The sequence below is a fragment of the Cavia porcellus genome, unplaced genomic scaffold, assembly GCF_034190915.1.
Source record: "Cavia porcellus strain 051 isolate PalLab524CR breed Dunkin Hartley unplaced genomic scaffold, mCavPor4.1 scaffold_11, whole genome shotgun sequence".
NCBI classification, from domain to species: domain Eukaryota; kingdom Metazoa; phylum Chordata; class Mammalia; order Rodentia; family Caviidae; genus Cavia; species Cavia porcellus.
Window position 1 is genome coordinate 51,080,333 of NW_026947494.1, and position 19,386 is coordinate 51,099,718.

General features: G+C 42.1%; 1 pseudogene; it reads right to left on the reverse strand.

Moving 5' to 3' along the window:
• Positions 1 to 13,875: 13,875 nt before the first annotated feature.
• LOC100719184 (ribosomal protein uL30-like) lies at positions 13,876 to 14,570 on the reverse strand (annotated as a pseudogene).
• Positions 14,571 to 19,386: the final 4,816 nt, after the last annotated feature.

Here is a 19,386-nt window from a genome sequence, read left to right on the forward strand (position 1 = left end):
ATAATAAAGGCTGTCTATGACAAACCAACAGCCAATATCATACTAAATGGCCAAAAATTGAAGGCCTTTACTTTAAATTCAGGCACAAGACAAGGATGTCCCTTATCACTGCTCCTATTTAACATAGTACTGGAAATACTAGCCAGAGCAATTAGACAAGAAAGAGAAATAAAAGGTATAAAGATAGGAAAAGAAGAAGTTAAGCTATAATTATTTGCAAATGACATGATACTCTATATAGAAGATCCCCAAAACTCCATTGAAAGACTGCTAGATATAATAAATAAATTCAGTACTGTACTGGATATAAAATCAATACTCAAAAATCAATAGCATTCCTATACACTAATACAAAGTCACAGAGAGAGAGAAATAAGAGAGGCCACACCCTTCACACTAGCAACCAAAAAAAAAAAAAAAAAGAAATATCTAGGAATTACTCTCACAAAAGAAGTGAAAACCTGTACAGGGAAAATTATAATACACTGAAAAATGAAATTGAAGATGATCTCAGAAAATGGAAAAACATCCCTTGCTCATGGATAGGAAGAATAAATATTGTAAAAATGGCCATTCTCTCAAAACTTTTATACAGATTCAATGTGATCCTGATAAAAATACCATCAACATACCTCATAGAACTAGAGAAATCACTCCTAAAATTCATCTGAAGTGAGAAGAGACCTAGAATAGCAAGGACAGTTCTAAGCAGCAAAGGCAAGGCAGGAGGTATCACAATCCCTGACTTGAAGTTATACTACAAAACAACCGTAGTAAAATCAACTTGGTACTAGAACCAAAACAGAGCTGAAGATCAGTGGAATAGATTAGAAGATACAACCACAACTACAAACACAATCACCTTATCTTAGATAAAGGGGCCAAACATGTTCACTGGGAGAATGACAGTCTCTTTAATAAATGGTGTTGGAAATCCTGGCTCTCCATAAGTCGAAAACTAAAACTAGACCCATGCCTATTACCATGTACTAAAATAAAATCTAAATGGATCAAAGATCTAAATATTAAAACAGAAACATTAAATCTATTGGAAGACAAATTGGGTAAAAAACTTGAAGACACAGGAGAAGGTAGAGAATTCATGAATAGGACTCAAACTACACAGGAAATACTTCCCTTTAATAAGAGGTGATCACCTGGGATCACCTCTTATTAAAAAGTTTCTGCATGTCAAAAGAAATCTCCAGCATAGTGAAAAGAAAACCCACAAACTGGGAAAAAATCTTAGTGAACTGCCCCTCAAGCAAAGGACTTCTGTCTAAAACATATAAAGGATTAAAAAAAATCAGGCCCCCAAAATTCAAAGACCCAATCCCAAAATGGGCATCTGAGATGAATAAACAATTCTCAGATGAAGAAATACAAACGGCAAATAAATATATGAAAAATATTCATCATCATTAGTCATTAAAGAAATACAAATTACAACCACACTGAGATTTCATCTCACTCCTGAAAGAATGGCCAAGATCAAGAAAACCACCAACAGCAAATGCTGGAGAGGCTGTGGGGAAAAAGGAACTCTCCTGCACTGTTGGTGGGAGTGTAGACTAGTGCAACGACTGTGGAGGTCAGTCTGGAGATTTCTCAGAAAACTGGGACTGGAAGCCCCATTTGACCCAGCTATACCACTTCTAGGCATATTCCCAGAAGAACTGAAAGCATCATACCACAGTGATATATGTGCACCCATGTTAATAGCAGCCCAATTTGTAATAGCCAGATCTTGGAAAAAACCTAAGTGTCCATCAACTGAAGAATGGATAAAAAAAGTTGTGGTATTTTTATACAATGGAGTACTACTCAGCTATAAAGAATGATCACATTGAGACATTTATAAATAAATGGACACAGCTTAAGACCATGCTTATAAGTGAAATAAATCAAACTCATATGTATAAATACCGAATAGTTTCTCTAGTGTAAGAAATGATAAGAATACACAAAATTATGTGGTAATCATGATTCCCAATCATATTGGTTTGAAGCCATATAATGTTTTCACTCATTAATTGCAATGGTTTTAACCTGGGTTATTCGTTTTTAGTATCTGTGATAGTACGAATAGCTATTCTGAAGAAAACAATACAACATAAAAGCTAGTGTTGATTTAATATCATCTTGTTTTGAAGTCCCATGAAGCTGTGGTACATCTATTTCCACTGGTTTTAACATGTTGTATCTTACTATATTTCACTATATGCTATAGTATAAACAAAATTCTTAATAGGCACAGAGATAATATAGAAACCGTTGTTCGTTTTTTATTAGCTGGTTCTAAATACTCTGTAATTCTTGCATTCTCTTGAATGGCTTCACACTGTCTTGATATGCTTGATGCTATAGCATACGAAGTTACACTCAAATAATTCAAGGAATGAGGCACTATGGCGACTACTATTATGTTGGATTACCTGCTGGTGAAACACAATGATACTTAAATTGTTCGGTTCTGACCTGCGTTGTTCTGTTACAATGTCCTCTCTTATCTCAATCCCCCCCCTTTTAAAAATTAATCTATTTTCTCTTTTTTTAATTAAGAGAAAACTAAATTAAAAATAGTGGGACATATTATAGTAACTTTTTTTTCCTATTAACCTGATTTGAACACCAGTATTGCTCTCCCCATCTTGTTCTGTCTGATTATTCTATATTTTGTTTGGTAGTATCAAGTTTGAGGGTATAGGCAACCACTTTGAAGGCAATAAAATATACTATGATGCCCATTATGGTTTGACTATTATCCTTTTTTTCCAAATCCTGTAAGGTCTCCAGTGTAGGTTTTATTGGTCTTGTTCTGTACTGTTTTGATCAATTCTATTATACCTGATGATATAGGCAACTCAATTTAAAAATAGCAAGAGGCACAATGGTAACCACTTTTGATCACCTGGTATTCTATTTTTGCATCATGTACTATGCCCACCCTTCTGTTCTGACTCTGTTTTGCTTAGTCACGTTTGGTTTTATTCTCTTCAAAAAAAATAACTGTGGGAATAATACAACCCCAAAAGTCTAACTGTTACTGTAAAAAGGTGAGGAAAGGAAGGTGGTCTAAGGGATATAACCGCAGGTATGTTCCAGCGTGTAGGATGGAAAACCATATTACTGAGCTTTTGTTGGATCACTGCACAGAACTGTCTCCAATATCACTGTATGAATGTCCACTTTATATGCTGTAATTTTGTAATTTGGACAACTGTTTCTGGGAAGATGATATTAACCTATTAACTAGTGATTTCTTACTATATATTTTTTTCTTGAAATTCTGTATTACTTGTACACTTTTATTGCTTTGTTTTTTAATGTTCTTTCTTTTTTTCTCTCTAAAAAGAAAAGAGCATAGTTGTAGAGGCTTCACTCCATAGTTGGCTGGCACCAAGGCAGAGTGGCGTGGCAGGGAGAAGCAGTCCAGGCAGGGGAGGCAGGAAGCAGAAAATCAATGAGCTTGCCTTCTTTCTGTCCCTTTATATTGCATCCCAGCTACAAACTCATTGATCCATACCCTGAAGTATGCTAAGTCAATTTCGTTACCACACATCCTAGATTCAGCCATCTCTGAAAAACTCCACCGTGAATGCATGAGGCTTTCAGAGAACAGTTAGATATCAGCCATAACAGAGATTCCTAAATATCTATGGGATGCATTTTGAACCCTTGATTTAGTGGTTTTGGCCTCCTTTAGGAGTTAGGGAGCAGGCTGCCAATCATGGTTCTTTTGGCCCTCTTGATGCTGAATATTGGTGAGAGATTCAGAAATTAATACAGAAAAGTCAGAATCCTTCAGCACTTTGGGCACAAGGCATAAGATTACAAACAGCCCAAGGTAATGTTAATAGGGACAGATGAATTGTGTATCTCTTCTACTAGTGTTGTATTTCTGAGATTATAATTGTGTTCTGCACATAGGAATGAAATTATTTTCCTTTTCCTTTCCTTTTCCTTCATGTAAGTATGACTCAGAGTAACTGTTTTGAGTCATGAATGAGGCTTCTTGTGTAGGAACCATATCATAAAGGAAATATTCAGACTTTTCCTTGTCTTCTTTCAAGTTACCTGAAGTTCCCAAAGAAAAAGACTGTTTCAGGGGACATTCTGGTATTGGTAGCAATAATAAATAAAAGTCTATTTAATTTCCTAGAGACAGATATCAGAGCTCAGAGGAGGGTGTGGGGACTTGGGGGCTGTTGTGACCTCTAGGGGAGGTATTTTGTTGCAGAATTTGGGGGGCTGGATGAGAGGAACAGTCTGGCTGGGATGACAGCTGGGGGAAGGCGGCCTCCATTCAGCTCATATAAAGACTCCTCAATAAGTGGTTGGCTGGTGTATTAGGGTTTTCTAGAAGAACCAAATCAATATAAAATATATAAAAGTTGTGCATAAGTGTTTATTAGGTAGGCTGTCTTCATGCAGGAGAAGGTTGAAGGCCTGGAAGCTCTTGTAGAGCCCCCAGTGTGAGTGTGTCTTGGAAGATTATAGAAACTGGTGACCAGTTTTCACAGGCAAAGGCAGACTGGAGCTCCACCAAAAAGGGAACAATTTTTCCCCTTTACTCTGTCTAGGCTACAAGCCTGTTGGTTGGTGCCACTCATATCTGTGGCTGGGTCTTATTTCTCCCCTCCTTTACTGGTCTATGTGTCAGTCACACACAGAGACTCTCAGAACTTTATTAATTTGTTAAGCAGTTCTCATTGAAGTCAAGTGACATGTCATAATTAAACATCAAGTCTGGTAACAAGTACTACCCTCTCTTCATAGGCCGTATCTTAGTGGCAAGTGAGTGTAGTGACTATTCATTGGCAATAAAAAGCCTTAGTGGCAAAACTCCCCTGTTAAAGCAATCCTGGTCAGTTCCTGCTAAGAGGTTATCAGATAATACACTAAGACCGACCCAAAGTTGCATGAGGTAAAGATATAGCCAGTGGCTCCAAACTTGAACTTTTCATGTCTTGAACAACAAAGTTTGCAAAAAAAATCTGCTCAGTATTCTAAAATTTGCTTGATACTTGAGCTGAAAATCCTGCAAAACCTGTATGGCTGACAGTGAATTACGTGCTGTGGTCTCTCCACAGTTGCAAGAGGATGGCCCTTCAGTCTAAGCGCTGTTCTGGCTCAGACAACTTATTGTGTAGTGAGTGCATTAAAACGTTCAGTGTTGTGCTTTTCTTTTTGTGCCTTATTCATGTAAAATATTGTAACCCTGGCTCCAAAGAAAGTTAGTGATATCAGAAATAAGGCTAAGAGGAAAACTTAGAACCACAATAGAGTAAAAGAAAGAAATCATTGTGAAATTTGTTAGCAAATATGTAAATGCAATTTGGGGGCTTTAGAAACAATTATTTAGTTTTCCATCATTTCTTTTGGGAAAAATATGTTCAGTTCTCAAAATGTTTATAGCTTGAATATGAATTTGGAATGAATTAGGTTCTATAACTGGGATATTACTGCAAATCTCCCAGGCAGGAGGGACCTGGCCTCCTGTGAGGCCCAAGTAAATGACCTTGTCAATTTGCAATTTTGATATACAATTTTAGTTACATTGCAGTTGTTCCTGAAGAATTAACCAGGAAAAGTATGTCCTGGAAAAGGTCTCTCTAAAGTACCTACATTTGTTGACTCAGACCCTTTCCCCAGGCTTCATTCCTTTATAAAAACCCCAATCTCTCACCCTGCTGGCAAAGTCTTCTGTTGGAACTCCTTTTCTTGCAGTGTGTCAGTAAACTCTTCACTTTTTTGGATTCCTCACTGTTGATAATTTTTTTTTTTACCACCTAGTAAATTCCTGTAAGGCCCTCCATACATGGTCTCACATGGCACTGAAGTCACAGAAAATAAAGAGAAGGCTTCTGTCAAATAGCAGATTTGTAGGTCCCTTTAAGGTAGGCGTTTGTACATCTGCTCTGACAGCTCTAGGATTCTGGGTGACTTCAACCATCGTCATTGTCATCATCATTGCTACTATTATAGTTCTTCTTGAAATCCTCTCAAAACCCAAAGATATAGAAATAATTACTCTTGTTAAAGCTCTTCTTCATGAATTTGATGCAAACATAGATGAATACACACTGAAGATTTATTTACCTCATTAATTAGTGAAAGAACCATTAATACATCAGTACTAGTTCAAAGAGCATTTGAGAGACTAAGTCGTTTGTAGGTAGTATAAGAATGAGATTGTTGGGTTAGATGCAAAAGCTGAGTAATGTTTAATGGGGCCGCAGACTTTAACATATGTGCTATATAGTCTATTGGACTGAGAATATTTACTGTTTGTTATAGTCAGGGGTTGTGCAGAGAACAATCAGAATCAGGACATGGAGTTTATAATTTTATTTTTATAATGGTCACCGGGAGTTAACACAAGAAAGGGCAGGAAATCTATCTGCAGCACCAAAGACACAGAATATTTAGTCAAGGGCCTAAATCCCACAGCAATGTCCCACATGAGTTCAGATAAAAACCCAGAGCTCATAACAACACCTCCCATGAGTCCAACTGGAGGTCCAGAGCTCACAAGAAGGACTCACGCCAGTCTCTTTTATGGATCTGTGTCAAGAAGGCCCAAAGGTCAGCGGTAGAAGCCAGAAAGTCCATGCCAGTGGGGTGCAGGAGCTGTGCTGGTGGGATGAGAGTTCTACGCTGGAGCCAAGAAGTGACACTCACAACAAAGACTAGGGCTGTCCTGAAAAGCACCACAGCCATCCTCAGTGACACTGAGCCCCGAGCTCCTCCTCTGACAAGCACAATCGGGCACATTCCAGGAAGTCAGCATGATGAGTTCACCCTGGAGACCAAGCGGCACATGTCTTCCCCTCTGGAGCCAGGAAGCAATGCTCGATGTGAGGACCAAAGCTTCTCCAGGAGAACCAATGACTCAAACAGCAATTTGTAGGAGAACCCGCAATGCCTCAATGCAGTGCAATAACACATCAATGCATTAACAACCTCCTTCTCCTTCTCCACCTATTTATGCTGGCAACTTTCCTCAAGTGGAGCATCTTTGCTCAGTGCCATGCTGATGTAATCCAGCTGGCGTTAAGTTGACCACGAGTTCTTAATCCATAACACCGTCCTCTGGACAAATATTTACAATGTAAACCTGTCTTCTACCAAGTTGAAGAGTAGTAAAGAGGCAAACACAGTGCCACATTGAAAGGACCCTGATAATGCTGTGTACTTACAGCAAATCCCTGGCTTATGAACATTTGCGTTCCAAACTTTCAAATACACCAGCAGACCTCACATCATGAACATTTGTAGATGTGAATAAATCTTGAAAGTAGCTCACATGTCTGCAGGACATGGTCAGAGTGAAGCTGCTGTGTGTGGTGCTGTACAGTAGTACACTGCTCAGTCAGCCTGGGATGTCCAGAAGCAAAAGAAGGCAGAGGTGATGTGGAAGGGAGTGGTAGGAAGTAAAACTTCCTTTCTGTATTTATTAATGAAACTGACTTATGAACATTTTCTGAAAACAGAACTAGTTCATAAGTCAAGGACTTACTGTATCTCAAATATTTGGAAAGATTTCATGATAACTGCAATCTATGGTTAGTAAAGAGACCAACTTGTGCCAGATTGTACTGAATAGAAGCCTGCAGAGCAAACCTCCATATGCCCATATTCTTAATCTTTTCACTAAACAAATTACCACCATTCAAGAGTTCGCTCACTGTAGAAGTGATTTTTTAAGGTCATGGTCCTCCTGGATCCTTTAAAAAGGTGTCTTCTGCACTAGCAGTAAAATTGCTTCTAAAGGCAGTGAAATTTTTTATTGTATTTTGAAAAATATTTTTCTAATTTTTATATAAGTACCACTTTCCCGAGTTATTCTGAGAATAAAATTTAATTTCTTAAGATTGAAGTGGAGGCAAGTTGTGGCTTCATGTTTCCTTTTAGCTTTGTCAGAATTTGTCAAAACACAATATAAAACAAAAATGAACAGAGTGGGGCAGGTTTATTTATAAGCAGAAACTTGAAATAAATACCATGTTAAAGTAAAAAATGGAATGGATCACATTAATTTCTTTCAAAGTTAAAGGGAAACAAACTGGAATTTAAAAACACTACAAATCACTTTAAATCAGCTCTGAGTAGTATCGGAATGGAAAATATATCATCTTAGAGGATGATGTTGGAAAATAAATTAGGAATGGCAATGTCTTAATTTAGGAAAACTTTCCTAATCCCTTTCCAAGGAAGGGAATTATGACCCTATGAATTGTGGGCTGGAGGGAACTCAATTTCTGTGGGACCTTGGAAAGCAAAAAAATAAATATTTCACTACTCTGTGGAGTTCTTAGATGGGATGGACCTTTGTTAACAATGCTCAAGTTAAAAAGAGAAAGACAGGTACAAGTTTACTAATGTATATATTCTATGTATAAATGGAAGCTACTCAGTGAATGAGTTATTCTCAAAGAGGTGGCTTAGTTCTCAGGCTTATAATTATAGCATTTTCAAAAAGACAATGGATTGTTAGATACATATTTACGGTTACCGACTTGGTGGGTTCTTTCCTCAGCCTAGAAAGAATTACAAAGCAGAGAGTCAAAAGAGTGTGGAGCAAAAGTGTTTATCATAGAGCAAAAGTAGAAAGTAGTGTTAACTGTAGAGGAAAGCAGAAAGCTCCCTGTAGGGAAGTCAGGAGGGGACCTGAGTGGGTTGGTGAGAAGATTCTTTGCCTACAGGTTTTCAGATTTCTTCCAAAATGACATTTAACTTTTCTAAACTTATCAGCACAGAGAGAACAAAGACATTCTTCAGAGAGGTATGAATAGGGTGGTACTGGCTATGCATCACCTTATTGTATCTTATTCCTAGGCAAGAAAATATCAATGATCTAATGTGACCTTTGAGGAGCCTCTAGATCCCGGTCCCTGCCCACCATTTCCTTTCCCAACTCCCTCTTTGAAGGGCTTGGCTTTTCCTTGCTGCCTGTCCTGTCTTTGCTAGAACCCTCCCTGTCGATGTCGCTCCCGGCCGGCAGGAAGGACACACGACAAAGTCTGGCAGTGGACAACCTTTTCTTTTATTTTCTCTCCGTACAGCCTGCCCTGGGATCGCTCCCAGCCGAAGCCTCCTCTGGTCTGCTCCCCGCGGCTCCTTCCGGGCTTCGCTCCGAAGCCTCTACCGGTCCGCTCTCCGCGGCTCCTTCCGGGCTTCTACTTCCCCCCAGGGGTGGCACCAGTATATATACGGATACAGTGTCCAATCATATTAAAGTAAGCAAGGCAAGCTGATTGGCTAACATATTATTGAGCGGGTTGTTTACGCGGTAAGCAGGAAACTAACGTGCTCGATGGGAGGGGTAATCTAACTCAGGCTTTGCTCTTTACCACAGGCCGCATGATTGCTATATGCGGCGGCTCGGCAATGTGGTGGCTCCCAACATCTCCCCCTTTTTTATTTTAAATAAGTCTACGCATCGCAGCCCGTCCTGAATTGAGTGTAGAGGCCTATGCCCTGATAGGAGGCCCACCAAGGGCTCTCGGCGTCGGCCCGGGTCGGCCGTCCCCGAGTCTGCCGAGGCCCCGAGGCCCTCGTCCTTTTTCCAGGGCCAGGAAGGAACCGGACGGAACCTGGATGCACACAGGCATACACTCATGTCGCTCCGCATGATCCCCCCGGGGCGACATTTGGTTTGGGCGGAACCTAGTAATTCAGCGGCTTTCGTGCGGTATGGGGTAGGGCCTGTCTTAGGTTGAGTCATGCTGGGGAGGCATGCTCTTACCCGTCATTGACTCATCTACCCTGCTATATCATAATTTTTTAGAGGAGGAGTGTGGGAAGCTCACCGTCCCTAGACTCGGTCGTAGGCTAGGCGAGCGAGCCATGCATATGCCTGAGGATCTTTTTGTCCATTTCGGGCTACCGCTATTTCTATTCATCTTGTTGGTTGGTCTGTGATGGATCTCCGGTAGGGCAGGTCTGATCTTCAGTCGAGGGCTTTGTCGCCCGTGTCAGTCTCTCCGGTACCCACAGTGGTTCTTGTCCCGATTCCTGCAGAAAAACACAAACCGCGCCTCGGTTCCAGCTGATTACCGGATCCGGGCCCATCCATTGTCATGCCATAGATAACCGCGCCTTTGGAGGCAGGCCTTGGCTTACTCCCCCTTTTTGTTTTTTATTTTTTATTTTTTATTTTTATCTTTTTCGTTTTTTTTTTTTTTGTTTGTTTTATTGGTACCAGGGATCGAACTGGCGATTGCCTGCTTACAAGGCAGGCGCTTATGCCGCTAAGCTAAATCCCCAGCTCCCATTTTCTCGACCGGCGTTTTTTTCAGCCTGCTCGGCAGAGAACTCTGTGTACCAGGCTCGCCAATCTAGGTAACTACCCGAGGGCAGACACGCCTTTGCCAGCTGAATCCAGTCCGCGGGGGTGAGGGGCCCAGAAGACAGGTTCTCCAGCATGGCAATGGTGTAAGGCGCAGTCGGCCCAAAGGTTGTAACTGTATTTTTAAGTTCTCTAATCTGCTTTATCTCAAAAGGCTCCCATGCATTACGTCCCTGGCCCATAGCTACTTGTACAGGAAATATCCCGTAGGGGCCACTATCTATCCCAGGTGGTGGATGTACCTCATGAGACAAACGTCCCCCCTGCCAAAGCCGCCTGTAAAAATACCGACCCGCCGGCGGCGGAGCATAAGACGGCGGCCGTGATTGGGCGGAAAATGGGGGCCCGTGCATCACTTCCTGTTCTGGCGAAAGGGGAGGGAGCTCCCACGCGGCCGCCTCGTGGCGAGGGATCGCTTCCGGGAACAGCTCCCAAGGTGGGGCGGAAGGCTTCGCCTCCCTCTCGCGCCAGGGGGCGCTCAGGAGCTCTCTACTCCTCCGCAGACCAAGTTGAGTGGAGCGCAATTCGCGGCGCAACGCTGGGAAAGAACCCTGCGACTCCTTATCGAGCGGCCTATCCTCTTGGCATCTAGGCTCCTTGGTCTCATCGTTGTCTAAGCCTTCCTCGTTCTCGGAGTCAGACGACTCCGAGGCCTGAGCCCCGTCTTCCTCCTTTATATCTTTGTCTCCTTTGACGGACCCCTCCCGGGAGCTCCCTGACTGGGCCTGTTCGAATGCCCTATGCACTTTAATGAGCTCTTGAGAACCTTCCCTGCAACCACCCTCGCTCTTCAAGCATGCATATATCATTTCCCACAGTGGCCGAGCGAAGACCGAAGCCCCGCCCTCCCTTTCCGCTAGAGAAAGATCCCTGCCCAACTTCTCCCACGAGGGCAGGTTTAAGTGCCCTGTGGGCAAGAACCAGGGAGCGAAACTATCAATCTCCTCAAAAAAGCTCTCCAGCGTTTTGCGTCCCACCTTGAGGTCTCTGGACTTTAAGAGCTTCCGGAGGACCTGTACCAAGGGCTGGGTGTCGTTACTCGGTACGTTACCCATATTTAATATGTTACTCACCGCGTGAGGCCCAAAAATCCGCCACTTACGCGTGAGCCTGAGGGGAGTCTAAAAACCCTGTAGGTGCGCGCCACCCAGGGCCCAGGTTTATCCCCTGCTCACCTGTCTCGCAGTGCTGTATCAAGGAACGTTGTCCACTACCACGTCTCGGGGGTGATCAGTTGTTCCCCGTGCGGGCCTCCAAATGTCGATGTCGCTCCCGGCCGGCAGGAAGGACACACGACAAAGTCTGGCAGTGGACAACCTTTTCTTTTATTTTCTCTCCGTACAGCCTGCCCTGGGATCGCTCCCAGCCGAAGCCTCCTCTGGTCCGCTCCCCGCGGCTCCTTCCGGGCTTCGCTCCGAAGCCTCTACCGGTCCGCTCTCCGCGGCTCCTTCCGGGCTTCGCTCCGAAGCCTCTACCGGTCCGCTCTCCGCGGCTCCTTCCGGGCTTCGCTCCGAAGCCTCTACCGGTCCGCTCCCCGCGGCTCCTTCCGGGCTTCGCTCCGAAGCCTCTACCGGTCCGCTCCCCGCGGCTCCTTCCGGGCTTCGCTCCGAAGCCTCTACCGGTCCGCTCTCCGCGGCTCCTTCCGGGCTTCTACTTCCCCCCAGGGGTGGCACCAGTATATATATGGATACAGTGTCCAATCATATTAAAGTAAGCAAGGCAAGCTGATTGGCTAACATATTATTGAGCGGGTTGTTTACGCGGTAAGCAGGAAACTAATGTGCTCGATGGGAGGGGTAATCTAACTCAGGCTTTGCTCTTTACCACAGGCCGCATGATCGCTATATGCGGCGGCTCGGCAATGTGGTGGCTCCCAACACCTCCCCATGGGCCAGCATCACTCTGAGAAGTCTTCTCACCTTCCCTCAGGGCCTGCTCATCTTCGACATTTTCTATACATATCACGTTTTACTGAGCTGATTGTTTAAATTACTTTCATGTGTGTCCCATTGGGGAAATGATATCTAAACTTTAGAAAACAGAACCTGAGCCCACTGTGCCTGTGCAGAGGGCGTGCAGTTCATTCTCCTCAGGTCTTATGCTATCTGCCTGTTTCAAAAACAAAGAAAAAGGACTTTGCATTTCCAGCTCTAACAGCTGGCGGGGAGGCAAATACATGAGGGTCAGTCAAGTCTGTCATGTGGATTCATCTGTTGCTGTATCCAGGCTGATCATGTTGAGAGTTGTCTTCAGTTATCAACCTTTGTCTTGGAAGTGTCCAAGAATCTTCACTTTCAACTGTGGCACCTTGGTGTCCTGATTATCTTAACTTAAGGCTTCTTAAAGGTCAGCAGTTGTGGGGAAGTCTTTCCTCTGACATTTCCTTAATTATAGTAAGATTCGACTACCAAAGACTACATAATGACTTTCTTTTCTCCCTTTGAAATCTCATCATTGATCACATAAGAAAGCAACCACACCTGGGCTGACTTTGTTGCAAGATAACATCTATCATTTAGCCTTACTCAAATTCCAGAGAACATAATTTAGCAGTTCATTTTTGTTTCCTAGGTCCATTCATTCTCCCTAGTAATAATTTTCTGTCTCTCAAACTTGACTCTATTTTTCCATTTTTTTCCTGTGAAGAAGGGTACATAAATATCGGAACTTCATTGGGTTAGCTGGTGTGATTCCTGCGCATGTCAGTATAATGTAACCATTATGCACAGCAACATGTACTAAAAAAAAGTATTACAAAATTGTTAAAAATATCTTACATGGTTTTTAAATACTGTGTATTGTGAGTAATAATCCATAATACTTATATGTGGCACTTTTCATCTTTAGTACAAATGTCCAGTGAAAAATAGCTTATCATTTAAAAAGTATTGATAATAAAATAGTGTGTATTTTTTTCTTATCTATCTATTATTAATTTCTCCAGTGAGCTTTCACAAGGCAAATGGAAGCCTTCCCATTGTCCCTGTGTAGATATTTTTTGTAGAGGGAAGAAGACACTTTCTTTTGTAAATTATGCTTCAGGTAAATGTGAAGAGCAGAAGCTTTTCTTAACCTCCTCTTCCTCTTCGTCATCTTCCTCCTCCTCCTCCTCCTCCTCCTCCTCTTTCTTCTCCTTCTCCTTTGCTCCCCCCATAATTGTTGTATTTCAAGTATTTTCAAAAGAAAGCTCTACAGCTCCAGACTCAAGTATGCCTCTGGGCTGGGTCCAGTGCTACAAGTCATAGGGAGCCTTACTTAGGTTATTCATTCACCAACACCAGATTCCGTGACCCAAGATGCAACAAAACAGGACTTCTTCACCCCTTGCTGTGTTGATTTCATCGGCAGCTGAGAATGTGGAGAACAGTGGAACTTTTTCTTGAAATTGGCCATGACCAGCACCTGTGGCTTCCCTGACCTCTTCCTTCCAGTTTCTGAAGGCAGAAAATCACCTTCTCTGAAGATACTTGATGACAATTCCCAAAACAAAAACATGCTTCCCATGCTTTGATATTCTGAAGCTAGTTCAGCTGGCAGATGAGCTGGTTGATGCATTCACCACAAAAGCCAGGTGAACCCATTTCCTTGAGGAAGCCCACCTTGTTCTGTAACCTACCGAGCCACAGAGACGTAGAAAGGGAACAAGAAGTGGGCCATCTCCTTGAAATATGCCCCTGGGGAGGCGATTTCATGAATGAGGTCTTCCAGGCAAATGACACCAAACTTCTCAAGTGCTCCTCTATCACAGTGTTGTCCATCAGAGGGAAGGTCTTATTCTTGACCTTGGCCTGTCCACATTTCAAAATGAGTTCCTGGACAGACTCCAGATTTGGAAAACCCCAGGTCACATAAGGCTCCCTAATCTACAGCATTTTGAAGGTTTAAGGGGTTGACTTTAACAAAGACACCACTGAACAACTACTTCAAGTGAAGTCTTGTGATGGTCCTCTGTACTAGTGAACTCATCACATGCTCCAAAGCCAGAGGTTTCACTCCTACTCATTTCACATGCACTGTGTCACGCTGCTGTCACTGGGAATCGTGAAGGAAAGATTCCAGGTTGCTTAAATCTGATCTCTTTTACCTTCCTCTCTTTTTTTGCCGAAAGTGCCTGCTTTCCCTGGGTAGCCTTGAGGGCTTGATAAACCTTCCTCTTTTTCAGGAGATTTTCTGGAGCCAAGGGGTTCTTTTTTCTGTGTTCTTCCTCTGCCATCTTTCTGGTGTAATGGCTGCTGCTCCTCTTGTGTTTATTTAGTTGCATTCAGCTCAACAAAATTCTATGTCTGTGAACTTTAAGAAAGGCTGAATCTCCAAGAAGGCTCCCAAATGACTAACTGAGCCTACAATTCAGAATGCAGCTTGATATTTGTAAATTGTGGAATCACATGTGTTCTCTGTTCCTGGTAAAACTATAAACTGAGTTTTGGGGACCTTGCAAAGGAATGCTCCTGTTCAAGTGCCCAGATTAACAGCACCAGAATGTTTTATTTTTGCTGACTGGACCTAACCAATACACTACATCCTATAATCATATATAAATGTTAACCAATCAGGGTTAAGCATGACTGCAACATTTATTGGCAAAAATGGACCCCAGTGAAGCCCAAATAGATACTGTATATAAGCTGGCCTTTGTTCCTTTGAAGAACACTTTCATTTTGTACCAAAAGTCTTTTTGTCTCCTTGGTTTGGGAACTGTTTTGTTCTCTCCCCGCCATTTCTTTTAGCCAAGAAGCATTTTCCTTGGAGAAATGGGCAGACTCATTTTGGACAGGAATCTCTAGTCACTTTAAAACTGTTTGTTTCACCACACTTCAGAACCCTCTGATTCTTTCACCTTAGTCTACTGATGGCTTGGATAAGTAGTGTGTTTGGTTTGGTTTGGATTTGGTGATGGTAAAAGGGAAAACTTTACAAGAAAAATTGTTCATTTTAAAACTTTGCTCCTTTTTAAACTGCCTAGCTCTGTAACTGCTTCTTGTCTCTGTAATTACTTTCTTGACCCATGTAACCACGAGAGCATAACAAAAGGAGACACTGATTGTAGAATGTCTGATAGTAACAAGCTCTGTGATCATTAATCTTACCTTGTATCTGATGATGTCACCCAGCTAGCTAATCAGAGAACTACCAGGCTGTTTTGTCTTACCTTTATAATTCCTGCTTGTGCATCATATAAAAGTGCTAGCCCACAAGCACTGGGAGCCTGACTTTGTTGATTGGGAATGATCTCTGCCAGAACCATTGGTGTATTTTTGTTTCTTGTTTTTGTGAGACAAGGTCTTGCTATGTAGTTCAGGCTGGTCTTGAACTTGCTTATGTAGCCTAGCTAACCTTTAACTCATGGTGAGCCTCATGCCTCAGCCTCCCACCTGCTGGAACTGCAGGCATGGGCCACACCACCTGGGAGACCAAGGGTGTGAAATAAAGTTGTTCATTGCCTCTAGACTTCCTGGGGGATGGTTCCTTTCCTGGATTCAGTTTTGGTACAGCAGTGATGGCAAAGTTGTGGTGGCAATTCATAGGAAATTGATTAATTTCTACAAGTTATGCCAAGAGAAAAGCTTGAGAGGAAGCCCTTCTAGAGGCAGAGTCTTCAAGGAATATATATTTGGTAGTGTCATTGGCCGTGCAGGCCCCTGGAGGGCAAGATGAATAGGGAACTGAATTAATCTTTTTAAACAGTAAAAGACCAGACTATGTCTTATGGTATTTGAGTTATATGGTAGACCAAAGTCCAAATATTAAAATACTGTCAGGACCAAACTCCTGTTTCCTTGATTTCTATTACCTGCTAGCTAGACCATCATGACTTAGGTTAAGTAAGCTTTTATTAGGAAGCTTCAACCCTGATCTGAATTGACTGTAATTAAGTGTTGTTCTTTGTATTTAATTCTCTAACAAGAGTATGGTGGTTCTGAACTAACGATTACAAATCTGTTATAGTGTAGCTCTTCTCTTTTGTTATCAATAGTGGAGCAGCTATGCATATATGGGAGCTGTCCTAGATGCAAAGAAACATGCTTCCTGTCCTGGGAGCTGCCAAGTAAGTGAGATGACAGAATGGCCATGGCTGCAGCTAGAGCTGTTGGGAGTGATAGCTAAACACCTGGTTTCTGTCGGCAATTGCTGGAAGGAACACTGCGAGAAAACTCAGAGCTAATCCAATATCTGTCTCTCCCTTAAGGAGCCTCTAATCTGGCAGGGAAGGCTTTTCATATAGATGATAACTATTCTAATTTTCCATACACACTGATTTTTTCTGCTTTCTATAGCTGTGGTTGCAAACCTGTAATTAATTTATAGAAGTGCATTTCCTGTAATGTAACAGCAACTGTTCAATGGTGCTGGGCAAACATGTGGATGTGCTGTGCTTGGCAGTGAGGTGTGTTTTTCAGTTTAGGTTGTCAGTAAAGCACAGAATTGAATAGTTTTCATTGTCCTGGAACTTTAGAATGTCTTCATCCTCGGGAGATCCTAAGGCATCCTTTGTAGTCCCCCATGTGCCCAGAGGGATGGAAGGAGACATATGGATGCCACTGCCACAGTGCTGGCTCCTGCTTTGCAATTCCCTGGACAGGTGAGCTGCTTTGTGCTCACAGGTGCTTTAGCTGGAGGATGACTCATATCTTCCTAAAGCTGAGCTTGGTACTCCCAAAGGTTGTACCCCGCGTGTCAGTTGAATGCCTTAGTGACTACCAAACTTTCTTTTTCTTAGCTTTTGATTTTTTTAAGCCCCTGGACCTGGTATCTCTGGAGAGACCTGAAACAACCTTTTGCTTGTCTTTGTCTGCAGCAATAAAGGTGAAGAGAGAGAAGAATTTTCCTATCTCTACTTACCCTGCTTTTGGAGGAGACCCAGTTGAGTTTTAACATTTTTAAACTGCTTCTTCTTTTGAACCTGAACCTGCATCAGGCCAGCAAGTGTTATTGTCTCTTCCCTTTAGGATCTACCTACAGATATCTTTTCCCTTTAAATACTCCAACTAAGCTTCCTTGAGATTCCCAATAGGAGAAGTATGTTAAAAGTCAATTAGTTTTGGAGCACTGAAAGCATCTTCTTTCAAACAAATCCTGTTCACAAGATGATGGCATCGAGCTGTTTAGCATTCTTCACTCTACAAAAAAGACCTGAAACAAAGAAAAGATTGCTGTTCCATTGGAGTCTGAGCAAGGGCACTAAGGTGCAGTGGGACTACGCTAGACACGAAGGAGCATGGAGATATGTGGTCATCTTAGAAAGAAAGGAGTATATTAAAATTTTGTTACTACAGCAAAACCTAAGGCTGACTAACTTTATAAAGAAATGTAGCTCATGGTTCTGGATTCCAGGTGAAAGTTCCAAGGACCTTCTTGCTAGCAGAATCCTGAGGTGGCACAGTTTCACATGGCAATTGACAGGAAATGCACATATCTATGTGCCTGGTCTCTGTTTCTACTCTTATAAAGCCACTAGGATTCAATCATGAGGGCTTGACCCAAATAACTTTGAGCCTAACCTCTCTTTGTAAGCACTATTGTTGGATTACATTTTTACCCTAGAAATACCATTATTATATGATTTTGGAGATTAAAGTGTTGAAGTGACTATGCACAAAGCATCTACCATTTTATCCTTCTAGTTGAAATCAACCATGGAGAAAGAATTTTCTGGGGTAGAAAGGATAAGCAGAAGGTCCCTAGCAGTTCCTACTAATGCCATGTTTACCTGAATTATTTATTGCTAGAGAAACCTATAGCTCTCACAAGACCTGAGCCCACTTTGGAGAATAGCTGAGGAATCCATGCTATTGCTTTACTTCAGAAAAAGAGCCTAGCCTATGTGTTCTCTTGAAAACTGCTCTTGCTGAATAGCACCATCTTCAGACTGAATTCACGGAGCATCCTGTTGGGCAGCACCTGCAGCAGCTTGAGTGGACCTATCCCTGTGAGCCAGATGAGTGGCTCTGCTTGCCCACTCATCTGCAGCCCTGCAGAGCTGCCATGTGGCCCTGTGCATACTTACACAGAGCCAAGAAGCAGTTGAGTGGCTCTATCCACCCACCTCTGATCTGGGAAGCAGTCAGACCTACTCAGAGTAGTACCACCTGCCAAAGTGTAGTAAAGGCATCTCCACAGCCCTCAGAGCATCTTGCCTCTTCACCAGACTTGCTGTGGCTGTTCATGCCAGCTGGAGTGGCCTTGCTCCCTGCATCACCCAAGGAAATTGACAGGTATGCTGTATCTGAAACAGGGAATGTATTATCCAGATCCACTGGTAAACTTGTGTCACCTCAGAAAGCCACATCCTGTCAGAGAAATTCTACAAACTCTTAAGTACCATGTGACTGAGACTTCTATAAACATCTCTGGGTTAATTACAGCTGAAGAGTCCTCAGGGTCATAATATTCTTGCATTCAACTAATACCTTAGAACACACCTTCAGGGGAAAGTCTCTTACTGTGAAAGCCACTCTATAAAATTGATAGAGGCATCTGATCTACCAGATGTGAAACTATCAGTATAGGGACACAAAAAACATAAGGCATCACTATGCCTCCAACGGAAAACAATAGTTCTCTAGCAACAGACTTGAAACAAAAGAAATTGAGAAAAGAATTCAAGATAATGACTTTAAGGAAACAGTAAAATATAAGAGAATACAAACAACTCAACAAAATTAGGAAAATAATGCATGATCAGAATGAGAAATTCAACAAAAAGATTAAGAAAAAGAATCAGACAAAACTCTTTGGAACTGAATAACTCAATAAGTACAATAGAAAATACAGTTGAGAGTTTAAATAGACTAGATAAAGCAGAAGAATGGATTTCTGAGTTTGGGGCAAGGTTATTTGAAATAATCCAGTCAGGAAGTAAAACAAAACTCCCAGGAAAACAGAAAACCCAGCCCCACAAATAAAATCTATGAGATTGTGGGACACCAAATGAACAAATATTTGATTTGATTTATGGGTATTCCAAAAGAAGAAGGAGAAAGTCATACAAATTAAATCAATAGTTAAATAACTTTCCAAATCTTGGGAAAATA